General features: G+C 43.1%; 1 protein-coding gene across 3 annotated transcripts in view; it reads left to right on the forward strand.

Moving 5' to 3' along the window:
• Positions 1-1,011: 1,011 nt before the first annotated feature.
• The window catches only part of TRPC4 (transient receptor potential cation channel subfamily C member 4), a 129,107-nt gene continuing 117,739 nt past the window's right edge, over positions 1,012-12,379 (forward strand). The window contains exons 1-2 of one of the 3 annotated variants that reach the window (XM_021541883.3): positions 1,012-1,383; positions 1,917-2,202. The gene's annotated coding sequence lies outside the window, so the exon portion shown is untranslated. The other 2 variants (XM_021541882.3, XM_077781425.1) reach the window with 2 other exon arrangements.

Below are 12,379 nucleotides of genomic sequence, written 5' to 3' on the forward strand. Positions count from 1 at the left end.
TGATCTCACATGTTCCACTGACATCTCTTAGGGAGAGACCTGCAGAGACCTGTACTGTCTATACTGCACACTGCACAGTGCGATGAGGCTGCTTTCTGAGCAGGTCCCTGAAGGCAGTGTGTTTCTGTTGAAATCCCAGCAATGCCTAACTTGGGGCATTAAAATAAGTATGCCAGTGGTTCACACAGCAGCCCAATGCATAGACTTGATGCTGCAACCGTGGAAGTCCCAGAGCAGACTCCATCTGGCATTTTCACTGCACATCTTAATGCAGATTAATTGCATCACCTCTGCTGCCCGTGGAGGTCTGGTGGTCTGGTGCCCGTTCTCACAGTTGCCTTTGAGTGTGCTATGCCTGCCACCTCCTTCACATTTGCTGTAGTGAATTGAATGAAGCACTTGCTGCTTTGGCAAGCGCTTCACTCCTCGGTGTGATCCAGGGAGGCAGGTGAAACCCATCTCGAGGGGCTCTCCCGTCCCGGCGGTGCAGGAAGCAAAGGGGCTGCTGGCGGCTGGGCTGCCTGCGTGACACTGCTGAGACTCGGTCCCGCCCGGTGCTGCCCTGGGCTTATTTCACCCCGCTTCTCTCTCGAAGCCCCCAGGTGGAAGCTATTCATCCAAAGAGACGGGCAAAGCGCGAAACCGGTGGCATGCTGCCCGGCGGTGCCAGGCGGGGGCCAGCCTCCCGGGGGGCAGGAGTGGGCCGGAGTTGAGGGACGTTCACCCGGGCATGCTCTGCACATGGTTACAGGTGGCCCTCTGCGCGCATCGCGTCCAGACCCCAACGCGGGGCTGAGTCCAAACAGACCTCAAATGATTATTATTTTTATTGTTGTTGTTTTGTATTATTATTATATTACCCCAAACAAACAAACAAAACTCAGCAAAGACATGGATGTTCTGTTATGCATCTATGTCTCTGCACATTGAATCTTTTTCCTACCATTTCTAAGCTCGTGCATTTACGTTCTGTCACAATTTTTTAGGGAAAGGAAAAGTAAAGCGATGAACTGGGGGTTGAGCAGCCTCATTCCCTCTGCTCTTCTATTATCAATCCTGGTTACGGCTCGGTCCCGGCAACATCCGGACCGGGCTGACCCAGGGGCACCGGGCGAGACTGGGGCGGCGCAGGGGCAAGGACCACCCGGCTGGAGGCTGCGCCGAGCAGCGCAACCAGGGCAGAGCCTTCGCTGCGCCTCGGGAAGGCGCGTCGGGCGAGCTACCTGGACCGAACCTCGGCTTCGGGCTCGGAGCGCGCCGGGCGAGGCCCCCGCGGAGGCGGACTCACAGAGCCCCACCGCGGCTGCATGGAGCGGGTCACGGCTTTCCCAAATGCGGAGCGATGTGACGGCGAACTTTCTGCGGAGTCCAGGTTGCTCCTTGGTGCGTCTGCCTCCGAGCGGTCCCGAGCGGCGCGCGTCCTCGGCTCGCCGACGAGCCCCGCTCCAGCGCTCGGCGGGCGCCTTCTCGCTCCTCCCCGCGCCCGGGGCTGCAGCCGGTGAGCACCGCGGAGCGCCCCGGCGGCCTCTGCCTGCGCGGAGCCCCGCGGAGCCGGCGCGGCCGCGGGGGGGCGCGGGCGGGCGCGGGAGCGGCGCGGGCGCGGGGGCAGCGCGGCGGGGGCGGCGGCCGGGCGGGCGGGGGGCGGCGGGACGGCGCCCGCCGAGGCACAGGCTGCGGCCGGCTCAGGAGAGAGCGCGGCGGCGAGCACGGAGAAACCCGCGTGTGCCCGTCCGCGCTCCTTCCGCCGGCATTGGGGTGTCTTCGCTCCCTCCCCGCGCCGCGCAGCCCGCGCTCCGGAGGGGACCGCCGCGTCGGGCGGAGCTGTTACTTTTTGCAGCCGGCATGAGGCTTCCCGGGGGAACAAGGAGACGCCGTGCTAAGCAACCGGGGAAGAACCTGCCTCTCATCTGTTGCAGCGGAACCCGGCGGCAGGCGCGGTCCCCCCGGCCGGAGGTGATGGGCACCCGCTGACTCGTGGCGTGCGTCCGAGAGTGCCTGCATGTGCGGCAAACATGGAGAAAATAAAGTAAAAAATGTGGATAGTGCCTGAGACGGACGGCAGCCAGTGAAACAAAACAAACACGTTGTGAAGGGATTTAATTTGCAAACGGGATTGAAAAGGGTACAACTTCCATGGGAAAATGTGACCTGTTAAAACTGCTGTCGGAAAATGCCGGCTGTCAACGCAAGCACCTAAACCAAGTAAGTTCTCCTCAGCTTTGATCTGTCCTCTTTCTGAGCCTTTGATTACCTTTTTGACCCTCTGCAAAAAAAGAAGAGGCTATGACTGTCTAAGGTAACTTTTTGTGCCGACAAAAGCAGCCAAAAGCAGCCTAAAGCGACATCGTGCAAGCCCTTGGCCTTTGGTGATAGTCCAGGGGCGTATTAGCATCTCTTCCTTTCCTCTTGTATGTAATAAACGTATTTTTCCCTGGCAGCCGCTGCCGCGGGGAGCGGCATCCTTCGGTCGCTGGGTGACACCTGCAGCGCAGCGGAGCGCCCCGGGGCCGGAGGGAGCGGCGGGGGCCGCTCCGCGGGGCAGGAGGAGGCTCCGCGTCCGCCACCCGCGCTCCGCACCCGCTCCGCCCTCGCCCCCGCGGCTGCTGCCGGCCCTGCCGGGCTGAGAGCGCCGCGGCCGCCGGCAGCGCCAGACGGGAGTGCACATGTCACGCACACGGGTGGGTGCGGGAGCCGCGCCACGGAGCGCCCCTGGTCCCCACGTTAGTGGCGGCCGCAGCTGCGATGTCCCCGCAGGCGCCTCTCCCCGCGGGGACCTCGCTCGCCGCCGGCCAGGCCGCAGGAACCCTCCAGGAGAGGCGGCAGTCCTCCAGGGAAGCCCCCAGCAGGGACCTGGAGGACGGCGAGGTGCAGGCGGCAGCATTAGAGCAGGGTGAAGTGGGGCGTGGGATGGCTCCTGGAGCAGAGGAAGGGACTGGAGGGTTCATCCCCATGTGGGGTTTACACGGCAAGGCCCTGACGCCTGAGGTGATGGGAGAGAAGCTGTGGTCCTGTTGGGAAGAAGCGGCTGATGCTCTGGAGGTTTAAATGACGACAGAAACTCAGCACACCCGAGGCACACAACTGTAGTTGTGGCTACAGTTGTCAAAACCTACAGACTCGTTAATCTAATATTTCTCTGTTTTTACCAGAAAGCATCTTTTATGCACTTTTGTTTTACTGGACTTAGTTGAGTGGCTTCCTGTTAGCATGGCAACCAAATTTTAGATTTCTCTATGTATGACTTGTGAGATGGCTCTTCCAACATTACAACACCTTTCAGGTGTAAGTAAATAAAACCAACTTCTATTATGTGTTTCTGTTAACAGAGAATGAGTAGTCCAGAAGCAAAAAAAAAGAAAAAAAGAATAGGTAACAGAGATGTATGTTTGTTTCATCTGAGAAATAGGTTGTTATAAGAAACAGTGCATGTAGAGATTTTCTTTAGAATGCAGAATAGACAGAGTGGGAAACAGTATAAGTTCTATACACTAAATACCAATATTACAGTACCTTTAAGTCCAGTTTCCTTGAAATTTCAATTTTGATTATATTGCAGTGACATGGAACATTTCAGTGTTTACGTTACTTGCTTCAAAGCCCACACCTGGATAGCTTAGCAAGGTTTTCTGTGCAAGCATACTGAATTTTCTATAAATTAACCTCATTCACTTAAGCAGTAGTTTTGTGTACAGTTAGGGAAGCCAGGCACCAGTGAGAGTGCATTAGACCTGTTCTAGAATAGCAGAAATTCTGGAAGACCAGAATTCATGCCCGTTTTTTAAACAAGACTCAGAAATAAGCTTTATCCTTCAGTGTCAAAATAGCTGAAGCCAGACATAGTTTTCCTTTAGTGTTGCCTTCTACACTGAAAGGCCTTAGTCTTGTTTGCAGAAGGATGGCATTATTTACTGTGTTTTTTTTTTTTTTTTTTCTCTTTTTTCTTCTGTTATTCTGACTTAGGAACAGATGAGACTCTATTTGGAAACAGGAAAACAAAAATATGTCTGTCTTTTAAATTTAACTTCAGCCACTTACTCTGACTCTATGTATAGCAGTCATTGCCCTTAAAATAGCTCCAGAAAAAAAAATCCATTTCTTCTTATCTCATGCTATTTAGAGGCAAATACTGCTAGCTGAAATTTAAGTGAAATTGAGGTCACTACAGATCTGGTATGATTTTGATTCTCTTTTTGAGATATCTTTGCTTATCTACTGAAAATGTTGGGTCCTGACCAGTGTGGTTCTGCTCTTGGTGACAGTGGGCTTGCATTTCTTCAGCATGGAGAGACCACCAAGTATATATTGAAGGATACACGTAGAGACAACAGTTTAGGGATTAGCTTTCACCTTTGTATGTGTGTGTGTGTGTGTTTATTGCCTGAGTTAATTGGCAAGGAAGAATGTGCATGTCCAAAGACCTGAGACCTGTCTCCCTACCAGTACACTGTTTAATCTGTCAGCTTTTTCTGGGATTTGATTCACTGGAGTGAGATAGCAAAACCAACAAGGAATATCCTGTGTGGCATCTCTGCTTGCCTCTGGTAGTGCTGGTAGTCAGTGTTAAAAGGGACTGAATTAATTTTGAAAATGATGACTAAGTCACCTTAACTTATCTTACGGAAAGGCAGAATAGAAGCAGGAAGAAAAGACTCTCATAATCTGTTTAAAGAAAAAGCAGATAAAAATAGATGGAGCATTGTTCTATTCAGACATTTAATGGCTTTATGAGTGTCAGATTTATCATTACTTTTTCTATTCAGTTTTAAGTTGTATTGGGTTATGTTCTTGTTACTTTCTCAAATAAAATGTTCTTAATTACTGAAGAAACGTTGAAGGTAAAATCAATCTTCCATCAACATGTTTTGTGATTAAACAAAATTCAAAAAAACATCTGTTTTAGAAGTCCTGAATAATTGAGAAAGATAAGCCAAACTTTGCCCTTGCTTTATTACACTGATACTACTTTAATTAGTATAGCATAGTGTCAGTGTAACACCAGGAACAATGGTGCCAGGATCCTCATGTCCACTGTGATTTGTTGCTGGAAAAATAATCTCCTGACTAAATATATATTAATTTAGTTTTGTTAAGTCAATACAGGGGTAGGCTGAGCAAATTAAATCTTTCTGTCACAGATACGCATGCAGAAGTCCTTCAAAGGGGCATTACCTTTCAGAAAAGTAGAATTTAAGGCTGTCAAAAGAGGAGCAACTAAAAATAAGACAATTTCTTTGTACAGAGAATTTTTCAAAGGAATAAAAAGGTTTTTAGTGTGCCACAATGACGAAAGTAACAAATAAATGACTTTGCTATTGTATCATGTTCTTGGAGTTGTGGGCTGTTTTGGTTTCATTTGAGGTTTTTTTCCTCCCTTCAAAAGTCTGTTTTGGTTTAAATTCTCAAATTACTTCTTCCAGTCTTTTACAACTGCATTTCTAGTTTAGATATTGACTTGTGTGAGACAAAAACTGAAAAGAACCTTGGATAAAAGTTACTTTTTTTTACAGCTAAAGAATTTTTCAGCAAGTATGGCCTGAAGTGGGACAGAACTTAAATATGTGTGAATTGTATGTTTGTTTAGGATTATGAACCAGTCAAATCTAATCCCTGAAGTTCATGACAGTTTCTGCAATTTCTTGGTCACTGTGTCTGTACTCAATATGTTAATCTCAAAAGCTTCTGACATACTTGTGCATATCAGATGAACCATTTGAATGTTATGATCCTATTATCTGGTGTATTTTGCAGTGGGTAGAAAGGGGAACAGTAAATGGAGAAAGACTTTTCACTGAACTTTTCGGGGAAAGAGGTTATGGGATTCTTCTGGAGATGCTTCCCACATATCATTGGAAACTTCTGAGGATCAAGCAGCTGTTCCTCAGGAGGCAATTCCTCCATTTCACCACTGGTGCATGGACAGCCCCTAAGCAGTCAAGGCATGGGGTGGTGCCCTTAAGCTCTTCAAGTCCTAGCTCAGCATGCATTGGTTTTCCATGATAAACAAGATCTTTTCCTTTGGTATTGTTTCTTTAGAGTGGTTCTGATACCAGTGTTAAGGACCACAAGTTCATCCTTCCTTGGCTCAGAGAATCAGAAAGCTCGTCCTACCTGCATTCACACCTAAGAATGAAGGCAAAAGCAGCCTCGGACTCCTCGTGTCCTTGTGCCAGATAGGCAAAGCATTACAGTTCATGGAGAGTTGGCACCAAGGAGGACTCCAGCCTCCTTACAGATCTTGTAGCATGCAGCTAATCTGTTGTGGCTACATTTTATAACCCTAAACTGACATGGAATACCTGTTTTCCAGCTGTCAGGGTGAACCTGGAGCATCTCTTTTCCTTTCCTGGAAAGAGAAGGGCTGAAGCAGAGAGTAAACCATCCTCTGTATTTTGTCATCTCTTTATAACAGAACAAGCATCCTCCACAGGTGACTGTCTCTCTTTGTTAACCATGCAGCAAAAGCCAAGGCAAGGAACCTTCCGTCTTAAGATAGATTTGCTGAATCCCAGCTGTGCAGAGCATGCTGTGGTAGTACTTCATAAAGGTTGAATAAGCACAGAGGTCAGTAGATACTGGATAAATGGTTGCTATAATCAGCCTAAAATGTACATTTTAAAAAACCTGCAAAAAACCATGAATACACATGCACATGCTCCAAGCTGCTGTACTAACTTTTAAAAAATCTGTAAATAGCATGAATTCATATCTTCTGGAAGTTTGCCAGCTGCCACCTCTGCAATCCAGTTTCCTTTCACAGGATTTTTCAAAACATGGAGTCTTATGCAAACTCTCTATAATAACTACTTAAATTATAACTATTTAATAACTAAAATTTTTGTCACTTTCCAGCTCAGGTGTCTGGTTGTCATGTCTGTCAGAGAGAGGCAGCTGCTGCCAAAGAACATAGAAACTCTCTCAGTGATGTTTAAGTAGTGGGGGTGATAATTTACCCAGGTCATAAAGCATGAATGGGGCATTAATGCAGCTCTGTATCCAGCCCAAAATATATGGTGGCAAGTTGGCCTGGCATGAGAGCCTCACTTTTTCTTACATCTCACATCTCCTAGAGTGATGGAGACATTCTGCCAGTAAGGATCTTCCTGCAGTCAACTCTCTGTGAGATTCACTGAGAATTCAAATTTCTTCTTCTGACCATCATTTAATTAAAGTACCCACTCACATCAGGGTACTAGGTTAGCAGTTGTAGTAGAAACAGTGCTGTCCTGTGTTTGTTAAATTAATGGATAAACTTTCACCAGTGATCCTTAGTCATGCCCTAAATCAGAAGAATATCAAAGATTTGAAGATGAAATCTGTACTCTTCCCTAGCATACAGATGTTCTTTAACCAATTAGCAGTTTGATGTCAGGCCAGAGAGTACTGGACTAAGAAGATAGAGTACCAAATTTACATTAGTGAAAATAGTATTGTCTTCTATATTTTTTCTTCTAAAAATTCATATACTTTATCTTTGCCAATAAATATTGTATTCTGTGCATTGATTTTCTACTCTCATTTCCATTATAAAAAGTAAACCAGACCAATTTACTTCTTTTGAGTAAAGGAATGAATAATAGGATTATAGCTGAAGATGAACAGTCATATTCTGTCTGATTTAAGATTACCCCTAGTACATTTCTATATACTAATTTCAATCAAAAATATTTTAATGGACAATTTTGAAAAGCTCTAGAAAGGGATTTTTTGCAGTGAAGGCCTATGGTTTTTTTCACCTAGGTCCCACAAATTTGATTATAGGTGTGAACACCAACCACCTACATTTTTTATATAGTCACTGGAGAGAGACAGAAACCTCCCATGAGCAAAGTAATCCAACCAATTTATAACGACATAGAGGGGAAAGAAACCAGGTATTTATTGTTTCTGATTGTTGTTTAATTTCAACAGAGCTTTTTACACAGCTGAAGTAAGGCAAGATAAACCTTACCTTAGTGGTAGATCCTGTTGACTTTGCTGATATTGATGCAGACATCATAACAACAATATATGTCTGCAATATAATATAAATATTCTGTTGTCAAAATTTTTAGGAGTTTGTGAGTGGGTTGGGTAGCTGAAATACACTTCTAGTTGTGCCAAGGGAAATGGGAGTGTCAGTTGGACTCTTGCAAAGGAAGAACACGCTGTTCTGGAGGCTCACATCCTGCCTCCTCCAAGAGCAAGGTGACTTTTTTCCAGAGAGAGCACATTGTATCTGTGGAGCAAGGGAAAGCAAGCACAGATTCTCTCTTCAAATATTCTCAGCATTGCTAGTGCCACCTTAGTCCACCAAACGCAGAAATTACCTCTCAGCGATGAAGTAGTTCGAACTGATGTTCATGTGGAAATGCTCATTATTATTAAACACTTGAAAAGCAATCCTTCTGCTGCTCTTCAGCACTGATTGCTGAATAGATCCCTGCCTATCTTCCACTGAAAAATAGGAAAAATATTCCATTTGTTCATGTTGACAACTTTTTATTTTTTAGGCTGGGAGAGGTACTGGTCATTCCTTTATGATTGCAATGATTTAAAGTTATGAGAGCTGCAGTCAATCCCTTGATTTGTTTATGCTGGCACAGTGAGTTTGTTTTTAAAATTTGGTGTGTTCCGTATTGCATTTATGCCTGAAACACCACATGTGCTTTCCCCATAGTGGCTTTAACTGGCAGATACCCTACAGGAGGAATTTTGGCCATGAATAAAACCAAATCCAAGTTGCCTACAGAACAGTTGTCTAATTTGCCTTAAGCCTCTTATCTACAAAACTGTCATTCCAAAGGCTGTTACTAACTGTTTGTCTTTGAATTCATCTAGACACTGTAGCATCAGACCTCAGCATCTGTATAGCCTTTAGAAAGAACTTGGTAACTTCATAGGGTGATTCATGTGACATATCTTGAAGGAAATTAATTGCCCTCTGCAGGGAGTGCATTTCTTCCCGTTTGTAATGAAGGAAGATTGGGATGACAAACCAGCCTTTGATGTCATTGTTTTGGATTCCTGGCTTAGTGAAGATGTGTCTCAGCTTTATTTTTTGCATATTTTAAATTGAAGTACTTTATTGTGTCACATAATGATTAATAAAGTTTCCAGAATCTAATATGAAGACTGTGTTGCACTATTTTTTTTTTTAATCTGTTAAGGAACCTGGTACCTATGGCACAGGTATGACATATTTCAACTTGATGACATAGCCAGGTATTTGCACTAATTCCTAGTTTGTAACTACTCTTGTATTTTCTCATAAAAGGCATCATGCTTCCTTCAGAGCAATTGCAAAATAATATTTTGGTCTGTCCACTTACATAAAAATATTTTATTCATTATTAACTTAGTAATATTAACTTTGAGTGTATTTGTTTATGCACTGAGGCCAGTTGTACCAAATACTGATGCAATATGAGATGATTACATTTATTTTGCTGCAGTGTCTTTATGTAAAACTAAACTTCCACATAACTCTTTTTGTTTTTCTTTTTTTTTTTTTTTTAATTTAAAATTTTCTGTTTTCAAAATACTTAAACCCAGCAGGCTGAACAGAAGTTTGAAACTCCCTTCTTTTCAATGTGATTTTGCCCACAGAGGAAGGAAGCAAGGGATGCTCAGTGAGCTGGGTTGCATTTCAGTCCTTGGCCACTAGTCCACCCTCAGAGCTGCACTGACTGACTGAACTAGCTTGGCTGCACAAGCTGGATTTTATAAGGATGGGTTCATTTATAAGGATCAAAGAAGGATTTCTCATTCATGTCCACTGTGCTTCCTGTGCATTCACTTCCTAGAAACCATCGTCCTTTTGCTACTGCTTGTGCTGGCTTTAAGCCAAGTGGGAACATTTTTCCATCCAAAGAATTCCTTTGGAATAAGTTCAGACAGGGTTTAGCTTTAAAGGTTTTTACAGTTAAAAAGATTCTCCAGTGCATAGGATCTATCTGTTTTGTCATTTTATTTTGTTAAAGAAACAAGTTTCCTTTCTTAGCACCCTTAGTGAGGAGTTTTACCAATGTCTCCATAATTGATGTGCTCCTGTGCATTCACCCATGTCCCTTATTAACTTTGGATTTCCCACTCGCTTGCTCAGTACATTAAGTCCAGAAGTTGTAGGTGAGCTCTTGTTGAGATTGAAGAGGATTTCATTTGGCTTTATTGGCACCAAGTTCTGTGGGAAGGAAGCAATCAGCTGTCCCTGAGGAGAAATTAGGGCCAGCAGTACCTGTGAGTGGGTCAATTGGTCTGTGTGATGAGATATGTTCAAGGAATTCTTCTTCTGGTTAGTCCTCAGAGCCTTTGAAGTTCTTCAGGGCATTGCTATTAACACCCAAGAAACAAGTAATGTAGGACATAGTGTCTTGCACTACCCAAACTCCACATGTCAGGGTCCTTATTTTCAGAAAGAATCATTGCTGATTAGTGATTCTTCTCAGTGATAATCTAAACCAGGCTTCTGCTAAAACCAAGGTTTGCTGAATTTGGGCAAATTAGCAAGGGCAAGAGTGGGACTTTGAGGAGGATAGAAATAAGTTGATATTTCAAAACAAAAGTGGGCAAAACAGTAAGTGTTGCATTTTCAGAGTAATCAAGGAAATAAAGACAAGGAAGATTATGACTTGAGAGACATTAGCACACTCAAGTAGGTCAGCTCATGCTCATCTTCCCCATGATAATCCTAGTGACAATTAGATAATAGACACCTTTAAGAGCTTGATTTTCTTTTGGAAACATGATGAGTTGTTTGATGTGTACTGGGGCAATGTGACATTTTTGTCATCTTATTCCATTAGTGTTTTCCTGCTGAATTGCCTACTTACTGTTGTTTTAACACTCTTAAACCTATTGCTGAAAAACAAAGCCTACAATAAAAATTACCTAAACCAATCTCATGGTACCCAAATTCATGATAGCAAAGCTTTATGGCCAGCACATGATGGAATGCATTTTAGAAATTAAGATGCTTCCTTCTAATTTAACCACAATTCAAGAAAGTATTAAAGCATAAAGAAATTCTGATGTTCTGCTGAAAGCATCTTCAGAAGGTGCTTCCTGTTAAGCATTATCTTCATCCTTTTCTCAGTATAAGACATTTTCACATTTTCCTTAATCCAGGCTTAAGAGTACAATTTGAAAGTTCAGGTGAACATTTTATATATGACACCAAAACCAGATATCAATAATGAACAAACCGACTTCTCTCTAGCAATTTCTCAGGTGTTAGAAATACATTAAAGATGTTTGTTCTTTGCATGTTTGCATTCTCCTTTGGATATATGACTTTTGTTCAGCTGTTCAACTCATTGTTCAAGATTTCTCCCATTCCTTTACCATATCTCCCTGAGAAAACTCCTTTTATGACATACTTTTGTTAGATAAGTAGCCGTCATTTAAGAAGGTCATTTTGTATCCAAAGATGCCATGTTCAAAAACTCTTTCAGCCGCTTTTGCATATTGTAAATGTTCCTAAAATCCCAAAAGCTTTGTGCTTTTTCATTTATTGGTGCATTTATTTGTCGGACATTGCAACTGTGCATACTCTTTGGTCTTAGGGAAATATTAAGATTATAAGTGAATTTAAGATGGTGATAATGATCAAAGTAATTTGAAATTACACCACTCTTACGTGAAATTTTACAAAATATAAAATAAACAATTGTGCCTTCTCATCACTCCTACATATGTAAAGATGATGTAATTTTAGAAAATTTGTTCCCTTAGTTTCAAGAGAATTATAATGCTCTGGCAGCTTCTTGTTTCTTCTCAGTAATTTAGCAGTTTATGAAAAATATGTTGTGTTTACTTTTCCACTCTAATGCAGTCAATGCAATTACAAGTTGTGGAGAATCTAATCCAAAACCTTTTCATTGCTGAGTATTTTAGAAAACATGTAGTCCTGAAACATTAATCTGTTCGCAATTATTGCCATGGTTGCAGCCAGCATCTGTCCTGTGTAATATAAAATCTCCATTCTCTGTCTAAATACCTTTTTCTGTTGCAGTTTACAGACTCATATATATGGAATATTGATGGAGGGAAGCAGTGATTCTTTGTTTTAAATAAACTGCTATAGTTGGCAAGGTCTAAAATCTTACTGTGTGTGATTATAAGAATTCCTGCATCTTTCTGTTGCTGGGAAATTGACTTTAAGAGTGAAAATGAAGTAGGGAATGACATGTAAATTTTTTAAACCAAACTTCTTTTTTAATCTATTGCGAAACATTCAGGAGCCGTTCTGAACAGGATTTTATAGAATTGCCAAAAACCAATTTCTATGTCAAGGTTATAAAACATCAAATGAAAAAATAACAGTCTTGGAAGTCTCTACTATAAGCAGAACTCTAGTGCACTATTATATATTCAGTATGTTCAAGCTGTTATTCATACTTCC

Source organism: Lonchura striata, chromosome 2 (assembly GCF_046129695.1).
Source record: "Lonchura striata isolate bLonStr1 chromosome 2, bLonStr1.mat, whole genome shotgun sequence".
Classification (NCBI taxonomy): Eukaryota; Metazoa; Chordata; class Aves; order Passeriformes; family Estrildidae; genus Lonchura; species Lonchura striata.